The following is a 14,476-nucleotide window of genomic DNA, read 5'->3' as shown; positions in this document are numbered from 1 at the left end:
AACTGCCATAGAAGCATCCTAACCCAAGAGCATTTGGTGACTGGTGATTATCAGCAGAAGAGACAGATTGGTATTAGTATTATTAAGACAACATCTAATGAAATGAAATAAGCATGGACTGCAAAAGGCATTCGTCCCCAAGAACTGTCATGTTTTACCATCCTGCTGAGTTTGTACATTTGTGGGATATGGGCTATATTAAAGCAGCATGTGGAGCCAGTACCACATCAGGCCTCACAACCTGAAGCTAGAAATCCACTTCTTGGCAATTCCAGTAAAGATTCTCACAACTTCATTTAGCCCTGGACATGTCTTCAGATCCATGCTCACTTTCTTCCAAAAAAAAGCTGAGCTACTGTCAAGGAAAACTAGACTGGCTACAGCTTGTCTCATTAGTGGCTCTGCAAGGGTTCCCTCCCTGGCACACTCTCCTCACTGGATGCTTGGCTACAAGGAAGGACCCAATGAAACTGTATCCCTGAAGAGCTGCAGAAAGTACAGACTCCACATTGCTCATTCTGAATGGAAAACGCAGATGTTTAATGGGGTGGTATTTAGCTTGCATGAACCACTCAAGATATTTTGCACTGCATCTATAAAAGCAATGAAAGAGCTCTTCTATGAAACACAAACAGTTTCAAACACAGCTATCTCTGTACCTGTCACTTCACAAAGGCCCCTCTGGCTATTGCTGTGGACACCAAACCCAGAGAACGTCTTGTCACCTTCACCTGGAAACTCAGACCTGCTGCACTAAAATTAGCACACTGGGGGTATTTCATTTACACTTTTTAAAACACACAAGACACCTCTTTGTAGAGACATTTCAAGGTTTTGGAACATACAAGGTACAAGACTGGCAGACTTTTCTCCAAATACTTTTAATAAACTTTACGTGTGAGGTGACTTTAAAAGGTTGACAGCAGAGCTCATATGGGACCCAACTGGCACAGACTGACCATGCCCAGGCTTCCCCCCACTCAAAAAACTGCCTTTGATTATGGAGTGGAAGGGAGCAGGGTCATTGTGGCCATGGAGTTTGACAATTAAGTTCATCACAGAATGTACACAAGGATCAATTTTACCAAGAAAACTGCTGCTAATTCTTTTACTCCATTAAGACTGGTCATGCATTTTCAGCAGCTGCTTCTTTAACAGGTGTTGCTCTCTCATCTTTCACTTTCCACAACAGGACCTTTTCATTCTTTTCCACTATTTTGCCTCTTGACTTTTTGCTACTCTTTTGGCTATTTGACCCAAACTGAACCAAGTGTCCTGCAGCAGTTGTTTGTCTCATCCTTAAGGACAGCACAGCTCTCAGTGAGCCATGAGCAGCACTTAGTGACACCTTCACTGTGACAAACACGGGGCTTGTTTTCCTCAGCTTTCACACATGCCTGCCCACACCTCTTCCAGTGTGACCTGGGAATGGAACAAGTTAATGTTTGACCTCTGGTTTAATCACATACTTTTTCTAGTGGTTACTGACAGCAGAGTCTGGTGCTGCGCAGGTTGCTTGCATGGGCTCTAAAGTCAGCAGTTTGTATTCCTGAACCAAGATTTGAGAGGTTACATAAACACATTTATCTTTGTGGTCTTTCTTTTGGAAGAGGAGAAGAGTAAGTGTGCAGCCAGGAAGGGGCACAGCAGATGATTTGGAAGGGAGAGAACAGACCAGAAATATACTTCAAGTGTTATATTATGTAATAAAACACACAAATGCTCTCTCATGGGCATTTCACCTATGCACGCAGGAGTTTCATGGCTTGATTTCCTTGTTATGCCAGTTCTTAGCCAGAAAAAATCCACCATCCATTTTTCCCAATCACAGCAAGTCTAGGACCTCTTTGATTCGTGCAGGTGCATGAGGTGCAGCACATTTTGCAGCAGTTCTTTAGTTCTAGGTGTGTGCATTGCCTCCCTGTTTCCATGCTGACTGACAGGACTCCAACACACAAAATCAGCAGGGTCATTTTACTGCAAAGGGAATAAAGCAACTGACCTGACAAGCTAATGCAGAGTAAGGATATACACATGAACATCTCTGCATCAACTCTTTTCAAAGTGAAACTAATTCTCAAAGCAGACAGTAGAATTTACATTCACTGGCCAATTAACTCCAGTGAGAAGAGTATCACTTGAAAGCAGAACATGCAGTTGAAAATGGCTACCATGAACCTTCTCTACCTCATTCCTCTGTAAACAAACATTAAGAACCTGACATATCCATGGCAACCTGTGCTGTGGAAACAAGAATTCAACACAACCTTTTAAAAAATGATGCCAGTTGTTTCACAAAGAATTCACTGAAAGAACTGTAAGCCCTGTAGGGTGACACCATAGTAATAAATTTAAATGCCTGTGCAGGCCTAACTTGAAACAAGCACCTGCAGGAAGAAGCCCTCAGGGATTTCAACCTGATGCTACCAGCCTTGGAAAAGGTATTTCATTGCCCTGAAGACCCCACACACCCTCTCACTCTTCAACACTGCGGGTCTGTTGAACCAGAATGACATCACACAGCATTGCCCTCAGCCTCAAAAGGAACCTAAATTTAAAAATAAATCCTTTGGCTGCATTGCTGTATCAAACCAGCTTATACCAAGCAGCCTCCTTGCTTAAAAAATATCAGGACTGGGATTCTAGTAAAATTAAAATTCTGCAATCTTTCTGTATCCTTATAAATCATGAATGAAAATGAGAAAACTACACCATACATCTGAAGTCTTTGAGAAAGGAGCTGTCTTCAACAACAGCAGGGAACCAAAAAAGCAAAGGAAGAAAGAATGAATTTGCATTTTCCATATGTAAAAACTAAGGAAAATACCACAGAGTTAGATATATTTAACCTATCAAAATTTTAAATTATTGCTCTTTAACCTGAGGATACTGTATCAGAAGAATTCAAACACAACTCAGGAATTCATGAATGAAAACCTTGGGCTTGCATACTAACTTTTAATGCAGAAAGACAAGTCTGAGAGTTTTAATTCTGTAGGTACAGACAAAAATTAATCCTTACAGCATTACATTCTGTGTGTGGAAAACAGGGCCAGGAATTAAACATGCCCTTCAGCAAATCACAATCCAACAACATGTCTAAGATTAAGATGCTGACAGTTCTGTCTCCCAGGCCCAAGTTCCTGCTACCAGAGTACACTGCCTCTTATTCATGCATTTTAATTGCCAGGTTTAGAAAAAAAAGGCATGCAAGATAAAGGCTGCTATCTGCTAATGAGGGAATGGTTTATTTTATATCTTAATTCTGACTTGGAGGAATGAACTAAGCAGTCTGAAATCTTAGAATCTGGTATCAAACTTATCATGGGGTTTGAAGAGTCTAATTTCTCCCTGATCCCCAAAGCAATTTTACATACAGCTAGGGAAGAAAGATGACTCTGGGAGTTTGTAGCCATCAGTATACACTTAGTGTATCAACTGGAAGATATTTACAGACGTGAAATGGAACTGAGCCAGAAGACTTATAAAAGTATTTCCCCCTCTCCCCCAATGCAATATTACTTTCTTTGAAGAACAGGGAGTGGAAATGAGGGAGTACAGATGTGCAATTTTGACAGCAAGACCCATTATCACAAAATGAGAAGGTGATTAACATGGGCCCAGTGCTATTAACCACTTTGATACTTTTTTAATTCAAATGTCTTTGCTTTCTAGAAACCCTTCTAGGATTTTCTAATACTCTAATGGTTAGAAAGCAGCTCAATAAATCAGCTAATCCTGCCTCTCAGGACTGAGGGAGAAAAGCATGGTCTAGACATAGTTAATCTGTGTCTTTTGAGGCACTTTAAAAATGGCAATAGCACAGTCTTCCCAAGCAATCTGTTTCAGTGGGTCACAGTTCTTTTCCAGTGTCCATTTCCACTCTCAGTTGCAGTTTAAACATGTTACCAGTGGTTTTACTGCCAGAGAGACCAGACTGAAAAATGCTCTCTGTGTTCATACCTGACCTGAAGAAAACTCCCCCTTCCCTCTGTCATCTTCCATTCTGTAAGGGAAACAATTCTTAATCTTTCTGTGAATAAAATATTACATTTCTCGAGACTTCACTCTTTACTTTCCTCTATGCTGTCTTGTAATTGAGCTTTTCCTGGGGTGAAATGCTTAAGTCTAGCATGAAGGACTATTATGTGATATACAGAAACTCCTCCTGCTTACATATCACAGAACATCCAAGCTCTTTGCAGCAGCTCTGTTAACAGAATCCTATCTGGCTTCTCAGTTGCAACATCTCCAGAACTCTTTGCACAAAACTCATTCTCCTTCTCCACAGTCTTCTTGTACAAAGATGATAAATGGAGGATCTTGAATCTTGTCCTCATCCAAAAGGCATTGTTTTCTCCCTCCCAGACTGCTGCTTCTCTGTCCTCAAGTCTCTCTGAACCCTATCCACATTTTCCAACACACTCACAGCAATTCCAAACTTGATACCATCTGCTGCTAATACTGCACAGCCTTAACGTTTCACTTAAGTCAAAATTAGTGACAGAACCCTGCAGAGAGCATTCAGTCTCCACATCCTCTGGTCTGACAGTGATCCTGAAACTATTTAAGGCTTTTCACCAACTTTATGGTATTTAGAGAAACATCCTTGCTTATAATACAGAAAAAGCCATTAGAATAACTAACTAAACTAAGAACACATTTGTTCCTCCCCAGAAAGACTGGATACCATGCCATAAAAGGAGATTTGAATGGTTGTGAATTTTGGTTTGAGAAAATCCACATTTATGTTTATTTAACACTTCTTGTACTTATTACTTGAAAAACTTATTCAATGGTTCACATTTGTGTTTTTGCAAGTGGACTCCAGAACTCTTGTGCTTCTTTTCCACCTGACCCATTTAGATGCAGGTGTCAGGCCTGGCTTCTCTCCCTACTTGAAGACCTTTATCTGTCTCTACATGGAAACTGATAATGGTTCTGTGACCCAAATTATCCTTTAAGTTTCACCTGCTTTCCAAATTAGCCCTTTTGTAACTGTTCTTCATCATCATCCTTACATAAGAAAATTCCTCTGCTTCTATTTCTGGTGTCAGGTATAACTACAGCTTATCCTGCAATACAGATATATCTGAAACAAGTGTACTAAACATACAGTGTAGAATTTTAAATGCTTTCTTGGGAAGAAAGTTCATTCAAACCTTGTCCATAAGAGTTGCAACCAATTGATTTTTTAGAATATTTTCACCACTGAGGCCTTTTATTAGTTGTCTGCACCTCGATTTATAAACACCCAGCGGCATTTCACATTCCAGTTAACAACAGTCCAGTTTGGTAAACTGGGAAAACAAAGTCTTATGTTGCAGATGTAAAGGATCTCACTGAGGGAGAAAAATCCACAAACACCTCCTTGGTGCTAATGAGGTCTCTTGCCTCCTGTCCTGGCTGAGCTGTACCAGCCCTGCTGCTGCACATCCCACCGTGCCTTGAGCTGGTTCTGTGTAGTTCTCCTGCCAGGATCTTACAAGGACAAAAGACAACCACGTCACTGGAGCACAACTGCTGCACACGGCGGCCACATCTACACCTAAAACTACCTGATCTTGTTAACTGTACACAGCCTCTCAGGAAGCTGTCTGTACATGTCTGAATTCACTGGAAGGAGGTAACTGTGAGAAAAGAAGAATTTAAGCAGTGGAACAAAGCATCTGCCCTTTTCCATGGAATAGCTGTGAGTGCTTGTTCTGGCCCATGGTTTATTACACAACACGGCACACCATGGATGGCTACCCAGAAGAGATAACCACATCCAATTAAGAACTACCAAAACATTTACTTTATTCAAACTTTTCACTTGCTGCATTTCTGTTTTCTACTTTCCAATCACTCTGCTCAAAGCTGTAACACAATGGGGAAAATTCGTAACACAAATATGAACACAAACTTCCAGAAAAGACAAACAAGATACCACAGAACATCCTCCTAGCAGAGCTGACAGAAGAGCTGGTGTTATGTCTTGAAGAGTAAAGTAATACAACTGTTTTGAGCTATCGTTCAGACCCATTATTATCAGCTGATTAAATTTTAACCTAATACCTTTGACACTAAGGCACTGACCACCAGAGCTTTGCCTGAAGCAGAGAGGGCAATGATGAGAGGCACAGTAGATAAGAGAGAGCTCTCAAAACCAGGAATTTATCTCAGAGTCTCATAATCCCATTATTATGGCTTCAGTTTGTGGGTTTTACAGATTTAGCAGCCTTCAATTTGTAGGTTCTACAGATTTAGCATCCTAAGTTCGAAAATCAGCAAGGAACTTTAAACAGCATATTCAAATTATCTTTGGGAGTTAGAGGATAAGATGCCAATTTAAGGAGAAACAAAACCATGTTTGGCACAAGAAAACAGATGCAGTTTCTCCTGCCTAGATAGCAAAAAAAAAAAAAAAAAAAAAAAAAATTAGAAAATCTTATCTTTTTAGAAGTCAGTAACTTCTTTATTGTGTATGCAATTAGTAAAACCATAAAAAAAGATAAGCTAAAAAGCTTCACAAAGTAACAAAAGCTAGGAGAGGGACAAGCCTTCCCCAATCCATTCAACATCACACATCAGTGACCAAAATCTATTAAAAAAAAAATTAAAACATTTTTCAATTTCCTCAGAAAGCAGTTTGGCTTGTAGAACTCAACCATACACAGGGCAATAACAAACCACCATGTGACCCTCTTAAGGAAAGGCCATGGGAAAAAAAAAAGAAAAGAAATCTGTCTGGAGTTTGTGTTGGCCAGGAAAATCAATATACTTAGTCATAACTCAACTGCACTACTTACAAAGCAAGTAATTGTTTTCCCACTAATGCCATCTCTACCACTTTTAACAGAGAACAAGTTGCCAAAGTACTCAGTTTGCAGCAGATCAAACTGGCTTTGCTTGACAGCAAAGAAAGGCAGAGAAAAGCAATTTACTGATGCAACTGTTAAGCAGTAATGCAAAAAAAAAAACCACCAAAAAGCCCTAGTTACAGTTCACAGCCAACCACAACTACTTTCTTCATCTGTCTTGGTGTATAAGCATTATGACACAATGACATTTTCAAAACCCTTAAAGCAAATCTTGCTTTTTCAGTTCATAAAATTTCACTGTCACAGAAAATACCAATGACTAATTCAGGCCCAGAAGTGTCTCGGACCATTCAGGATCTTAGACTTCACTGTCACAGAAGTGAGTTCTAAACTATATTAATGATCTTACTTTTAGTTTTAATAATGGATTTTGGGTTTAATTTCATTATGTTTTTATAAAGCTATCAGCATGACATACATTTCACAGGACTTAACTTCAAAGGGTTGAGATTAAGTTACTGAATTCTTGCAATACCTGCTGTAGTTTTTTTATAGTATTAAAGAAGCTATCAACAATAAGTGAGAACATATGTTTAAGACTAGGGTAAAGTTTATTCCAAAAGGCAAAAAATTCCCTTCAGCTTTATATAATTATTTAGAACAGCATACGTATTAAAGAAAATATTTTAACTTACTTGCATATTCAAAGTATGTGGTGCAGCACTCTGTAATTTTCTAAGCCCAAAACATCATAACCACAATCTTTAATTAATTACCTAGTTCTCAAAATCCCCCTCTTCCTTCCTCCCACCCAAAGATATCTCCACATCACTGAGTTTTGATGCAACTTCAAGAACTGCTGCCCAAGAGCAGTGTTTCAATATTAAATACTTTCACCATTAGAAATGGATTCTATCAGCTGCATTGCTGAGCACAGCAACTACTTTCAGTAAACACAACAGGGAGAAAATTCCTACGAAAGTCTTTTAAGTTCACATCAAGTCTAAAAGCATTTTCAGTCTAAGCCTGTAAGTATCAAGCACCCTCTAGGTCTTACAACAAGTAATACGAAAGTGCAAAACTCGGAAGACCACAAATGAGGCTTTGCAAAAAAAAACCCAAAAACATAAACAAGCTCCAAAACCCCCAGCTTTAATTCCAACACTGCCCCGAAGCACAAGTGTAATCTAAGCTGTACCATTCCCCTCACATTCCAGGTAGAATGGATTTTATGTTTACAAAATGCATCTTCTCCAATCTCGCTACCGATGTTCCATCCTGTCTATAAATACTTCATCACAAACGTTCCACAAAAAGCAGCTCATTGGCAAATGAATCTTCTCTAAGTTAAAACACAGAAAAAAAAATGTTACACATAAATATGGTATTGGAAAAGAAGCCTTAAAGAGAGATTGAAAGAAATCACCTCTTAAGTCAGTCACTTTATGTCTAAAATATTTTTCAAGCATATTCATTGACCAGACACGTACAAGTCACAGGAAGATGATGCTGTACTTAAACTTTAAAACCTGAAACAATTCTCCTACAGACTCTCTCCAAACACTCAGTAAACAGCAGACAGGATTCTTTTGAAAAGCAAGGCACAAGCCCGGTATCAGCTGTGGCAAACCTCGTGCCTTTGAGATTGACTCCCTGGTTCAGCTCCTGCAGGCACGTCTTATCACATGCAAGGATGGCAATGGCACAGGGAAATACCAGGAAGTCTAAAACAAGGCTGTTTACAGCCCCTGACCAGCCCTGCTTACATAAAGAGGAAAGATAAGAATTAAAGCTCTAGGAGGGGGAGATATTCTTGTCAACCCAGGAATAACAATAGTTTGATTTCCAAACACTCTGGCTCTGCACAAGAAAGGCGTATTGCTGAGCGAGCAGGCTTCACCCAGGAGCATAAGTATTTTCAGATGACAAGGCAAACATTTTCCCTTATTAAAGCCTATCTCCCTCCCATTTTATCTGCATGTGAAGTTCATTAACAAGGAGAGACTACACAAGACTAAACCACAGTTTCCATCTGCTATTAGTTATGGCTTAATTCAGTCGTTTTTATTAATTTGTATTACATAGCACAAGAGTTATGTTGTACTATAGACAGCACAAGAATGTTTTTATCATGCTGTGTTTGTCTGTTTCTACAAAAACAACAATGCTATACATAAAGATACACAGCAAGACCTTTCTTCAGAGACTTGAATGAGAAAAGCTGATGTTATTTCCAGAGATGTGTTGACTCTACCAACCCACCAGAAACCAAGTTTTTCACATCTCCCATGGAGAATAAAGATGGAGAGGAATCAGAACAGGGAGGGCAGAAGGAATGTTTGTTTCCCAGCTTCTATAAGCTGTGCACACTGTGAGCAGCACTCTGGGCTGTGCACCACTGAGGACACCCAGCATGGCACACAAACATGTCCCTCCTGAGGTCACCATACAGCTGCTCTCATTTGGAGCTGGAAGTCTTGAGCTGTCTCCACACCACAAGACCTCTGGTTCCCACCTCAGCACTGAGGTTCTCCCCCTCACAGGAATGGGCTCCACATGCCCCTATTCTCAGTTCCTTCCACACACTCCAAGAACATGCACCTTACAGTCAGTAGTTCTCTTTCCGGAGCATTTCAGATGTATTTCTACTTAATTTTAAATGGCACTTTCCTGCCTACATACCCCACAGTTTCTCTGTCTCTCCTCAATGCCACCTTTACTAACCAGAAAACTTCATGCTTGCAAGGTCTACAATGCCATCAGCAACCTTTAGTCTTCCCTGATCCTTGGCTTTGCCCCATTCCATTTCCCAACACCACCTGCTGCTTTTCTTTCCCCCCCTCCCCTGATTTGGTTGCTTCCACTTCCAGATCTCCTTCCAAGATCACCATCTGACACTGGTTCCCCTTCCCGCAACTCTCCCAGATAGATTTATTTCTGTTAATATTGCATGCTGGATAATCTCCCATAGAGAAATTTAAGCTGCTATTTATAAGCATAAAGATCAGCTAAAAAAAAAAAAACCCAGGATTTTTCACCTTTATAAAACTGCTTCAGAAACTCTACAGCTCTCCAAGCTTCCCAACCAAAGACTCCTCTCTGTTATCCCACCTTTCCCCAGCTCAGCTGGACTAGGCTCCTTGATGCCCAGAATGTTTCTCAGAAGCTCTTGATTTCAAATCTTAGAATCATTATGGTTGAAAAAGACCTCTAAGATCATCAAGTCCAACCATCAACCAAACATTTCCAAGCCTACACTAAACCCCATCTGTAAGCATCACATCTGCGTGTTTTTTGAACACTTCTAGGGATGGTGGCTTCATCACTTCCCTGGGCAGCCTGATCCAATGCTTCACCATCTTTCTGACAAAGACATGTTTCCCAACAGCCAATCTAGACCTCCTCTGGAGCAACCTGAGGCTGATTCTTCTTGTCCTATCACTTGGTACCTGGGAGAAAAGGTACCAACTCCCACCTGTCCACAGCTTCCTTTCAGGTGGTCATAAAAAGCAGCAGGGTCCCCCCCGGGGCCTTCTTTTCTCCAGACTAAACAACCCCAGTTCCCTCAGCCACTTCTCATGTGACAGATAAAATTCACACTTTTTTGATTACTGCAGGCCTCAAAAAATCAGAATTCAGATGGAAATTTCCTGTGGCTGCTCTATTAATGTCATGACACATTTAACAACAGCATTAATGTATCACACCTTAAGAAGAAAACCCCTTCAAAGGGTATGATAGTGAGAGAGGGGTCTTCCTTTCTACAGAAAAGCTAAAAAATATTTTGTTTACAACAAAACTCTGATCTGTTGATCATTATTTGCATTAAAAAACTTCAGTGTCAAACAAGCAGCAATTACAAACTTTTACTGCTTTAGCATTACAGTCTCCCTGAACACATCATTTAGAGGCTACATACTCTTACACCAAAGTTAAAGTAACCTGCTCTTTTTTTTTTTTTTTCTTTTAATATAAGAACATTTTTACACCTTCCCATAGTATTTAATTTTTGCTGCACTTCACACCAAAGCCCAGCTGACTCTGTAAAAACCACCTACAGGAAATCACACTAAACTCAGAAATACCATATGGCTGCTGAATGAGAAAATAGCCATGGTTACCAAACCAAATTAATGCCATTGATCACTTTAAAGAGAGATAGATGTAGGCTTGCTAATTACCTGAGGTGCTTATTATGTATTTCAAAGTTTGAAAGTAATTCTATCCCTCTATCAAAGCCAGTAAATCAATCATCTCTGTTAAAGGCTTAGGGAAAAAGTCAAGCTAACTGCCCAAATAAATCTATGGTCAACATATGAGAAACATTACTATGAAAGCCATTCAAAAAGCCTCCTCATGGGAAAGGGTAACATTATGAGAACTAAGTGTTTTCACATGTTGTTTTTACCTTTGTTCTTTCAAAGTCTTACTTTTCACCTCTTCTACGGCAAGGTTTTTTTTGGAGGTTACTAATCTGAATTCCATCTCTTTCTTCTCAAGGCCCCTTGGGACCACTTCTCTCCCATCACTGTCCTTTGTTCCTGCTACAGTAATTCTCTGAGCAGTCAAAAACAGCTTCACATGGCATGCTCCAACAGAGCCAGGAATCTGTGATGGAAGAGCGTTTGGAAGGAAGAAATGAAAAAAAAAAATTGAAACGAAGAGGAAAAAATCCACAATCTCAGCAATGTTGTGACTCAGTGCTAAGAAAGCTTCACCCTCAAGTCATGTCCCCCTGCAGTACCCGAGCAAGAGAAGGCAAACCCAATGAAGCAAAGGTGTGGTTCTACAGAGAGGAAAGCCCAGGCACTGACACTGCCCTCTCCCAGGTGCCTTGAAGGCACACAGACATTGGACATTGCTGTGGCCTTATTTGTCACTTCTATACCAGCAAACAACCTTTACTTTGCTACAATGAGCTCAAAAAAAAAAAAAAAAAAAAAAAAAAGGAAAACCCAACCAGTGTGTTTTATTCCTTACATATATGTATATGCTGTGTTCCTCGAAAGTGAAAAAACCCCTCCTGAGTCACGGCACAAAGTCTCCAATCCTGAGGCACTCTTCCATACTTGGCACCACTCCAGTGACAAGTCCCCACTTCAACATCCATCTGCTTTTAACCAAGACACACGTTTAATGTTCTAATCTCAAAGTAACTGTCCTCCAGCTAGGCCATGATATCACTCCCTTCACTCTAAAGGAGAAAACAAATCTTCCTGTGCAATCTGATTTTTCTTTCTATTAAATGACCACCAACACATCCATCACTAAAACAATGGTAAAGTTCAACTGCTCTATTCTGAAACAGAACAGGAGTGTAAAAGGCTGTAACATTTAAAGGTAATTACTTAAGCAAAAAAAGGCACCACCTGGATGTTTCCTCTTTAATTTGTATTTCAATTTAAACAAGCATTCAGCAATCAGCACAGCAGCCCCCCAGTAGCAGTTAGAGTTTCTGGGAGCTACTGAAAATCTAAAGAAGTACAAGTAATTTATTTTACATTCAGAGAAAAACATAAATATATGTAAAATAAATACAATCTGTAAATGTTATATATTCTAAATGGTATATATTGGTTACAAACGGTACATACTCTAACATGGTGTGAAGGCTTGACTACAAGCTTAAATATCTGCCACGAGAGAATACAAATCACAGAATCTCCTGGGTTTGAACAGAACCACAAGCAGTCCAGCTCCTGCACAGGACAGCCCCAAGAATCTCATTGTGTGCCTGAGATCATTGTCCAAACACTTCTTGAACTCTGGCAGCCTTAGTGCCATGCCAACGTTCTAAGTATTTATATTTTTGTAATACACTTTTCCCTGGCCCCACCTTGGCTGTTTGACACTAGATCTCTTCCACACCCATCCCTGCAGGCTGCTTGCCTCAGGCTCTTACTCCTTTGTCCAGTTAAGAAATCCCTTATTCCTTCCAGCCTCAGTTCATCCCATCTGCTTCCTGGCACACATTTTTGCCTGTAGTTCCACCAGTCAACACTCTCAAAGCTGAGCACTTTTATAAGCCCACTGACAATCCAGATGCCTTGCACTGAGTGTTTGAGATACTAATTCACAGGTTTGTCCAAGCCAGATATTCTGTAACAAGCTAGTTGCAATTCCGATCAGAAAGTTTTTGTTCATTTAAATCACACACGTGCTACAGACACACTGAGTAACTGCAGCCCTTCATCTCTCTCCTGAAGAGCTGCTTCTCATTTACATCCATACAACTCGAACCATCAACCATTCTGCAAAAATGTATTTTTCCATCTTCTCCACAGGCTCAGAAAAAGAGATGGACCGTCCTATTGCTTATTATTAAACTTTTAGTGTCTTCCCAACCTCGACTGGGAGGAGGATGTACAGAACCACCAGGTGAGCTGTCCCTGCTGCAGGAACCAAGCCATTCCCAAAGCGGGGTACAGCGAGAGCTGCAGGTGCCAACCCCACACATAACACGGGAACTGGCTGCTCGCACTGAATCCAGAAACTGAAGAGGCTCTGGACAGATCTGTGCCCAGACCCCGCCTCCAACACACCTCCAGGATTTTCCACCGCCGCTGGAAGCGATGAGCAGCCTCACCACAACACCGGCTGTGCGGCCACAAGCCGGGAATTGCCGTATTCCCATTTCCCAAGACAAAGGGTGCCATGGGAGCTCCCTTCCCAAACCACTGCCTGCAGACCTGCTCCCGAGGAGTCTTTGCTGCTAACAAATAACACAGGGAACGACAAGCGCCGTGTGTCTGAACAAAGGGCAGGAGCACACGAAAGGCTGAGCACACCTCAGTCCGTGACCAAAGAAAAAAGTTAGGTGCTACAACAGCTTTAACCAGAGAGAAAAAAAATAAATTTAAAAAAAAAAAAAAAGGCCCCAGGTCCCAGTAAAATAAAACACAAAAGATTCAGAAGTGAAGGTGAAGAATTAATTCATTTTCACAAGGTATTTTGAGGCACCGCTCAGCCCACACAAGGGCACCGCCGCCCCCAGCAGGGCTGTCCCCGGGAGGGGCCGCCGCTGTCCCGCGGCTCCCGGGGCGCTGCCCCACACCGGGGGTTCCTCCCCCGCCACACCAGCGCGGGGCCGCCTCCTCCTCCTCCGGCCCGACCTGGTACCTCGGCGGCGCGGAGAGACCGCCCCGCCCGCCCCGCCGGGCTCCTCTCACCTCGCGACCTGGCGGCTGCCGGCGGCGCGGCCCGGAGGCGGCGGCTGCCCGTCGTCGCGGGCCGGGCGGCGGCGGCGGCAGGAAGCGAAAGGCGGCCGCGGCGTCCCCACCGTGGCGCAGTTACCATGGGACGGACGCCCTCTCCCGCTCCCTCCGGAAGTCACCGCCGGCGGGGCGGGGAAGGCGGGGCGGCCGGCGCCGCCATCTTGAGCGTGGCGTGGGGGGCTCGGATCCCGCCCGCCGCCATCTTGAGTGTGGCCGCCCGGGCCGGCTCCCGCCCGCCGCCATCTTGAGCGTGGCGGTCTAATAGACACGCTTTAAAAAAAATGCATCGAAACTGTGGGAAAGTTTGGTCTGGAGTTGAAAGCGTTCCCGTTTAGTCTGAGGAGGTTACACCGCGAATGCCACAGGGGCCCCCAGACAGTTTCATCCCAAGCGGTGGCACAGAGTCCATGCCATAGACCGCCCTTCATCTCTAAAACATGAAATTGCACATAGGAAACA

At 42.1% G+C, this 14,476-nt stretch overlaps 1 protein-coding gene across 1 annotated transcript in view; it reads right to left on the bottom strand.

Annotated features, from left to right (window-relative positions):
• The window catches only part of DISP1 (dispatched RND transporter family member 1), an 85,805-nt gene extending 71,818 nt beyond the window's left edge, over positions 1-13,987 (bottom strand). The window contains exon 1 of the mRNA XM_083856363.1: positions 13,973-13,987. The gene's annotated coding sequence lies outside the window, so the exon portion shown is untranslated. The remainder of the gene's footprint in view (positions 1-13,972) is intronic.
• Between the last annotated feature and the right edge of the window lie 489 nt (positions 13,988-14,476).

This window comes from Zosterops lateralis (genome assembly GCF_965231275.1).
Source record: "Zosterops lateralis genome assembly, chromosome: 3".
In the NCBI taxonomy this organism is placed as follows: Eukaryota; Metazoa; Chordata; class Aves; order Passeriformes; family Zosteropidae; genus Zosterops; species Zosterops lateralis.
This window is presented reverse-complemented; position numbering and strand designations above follow the sequence as displayed.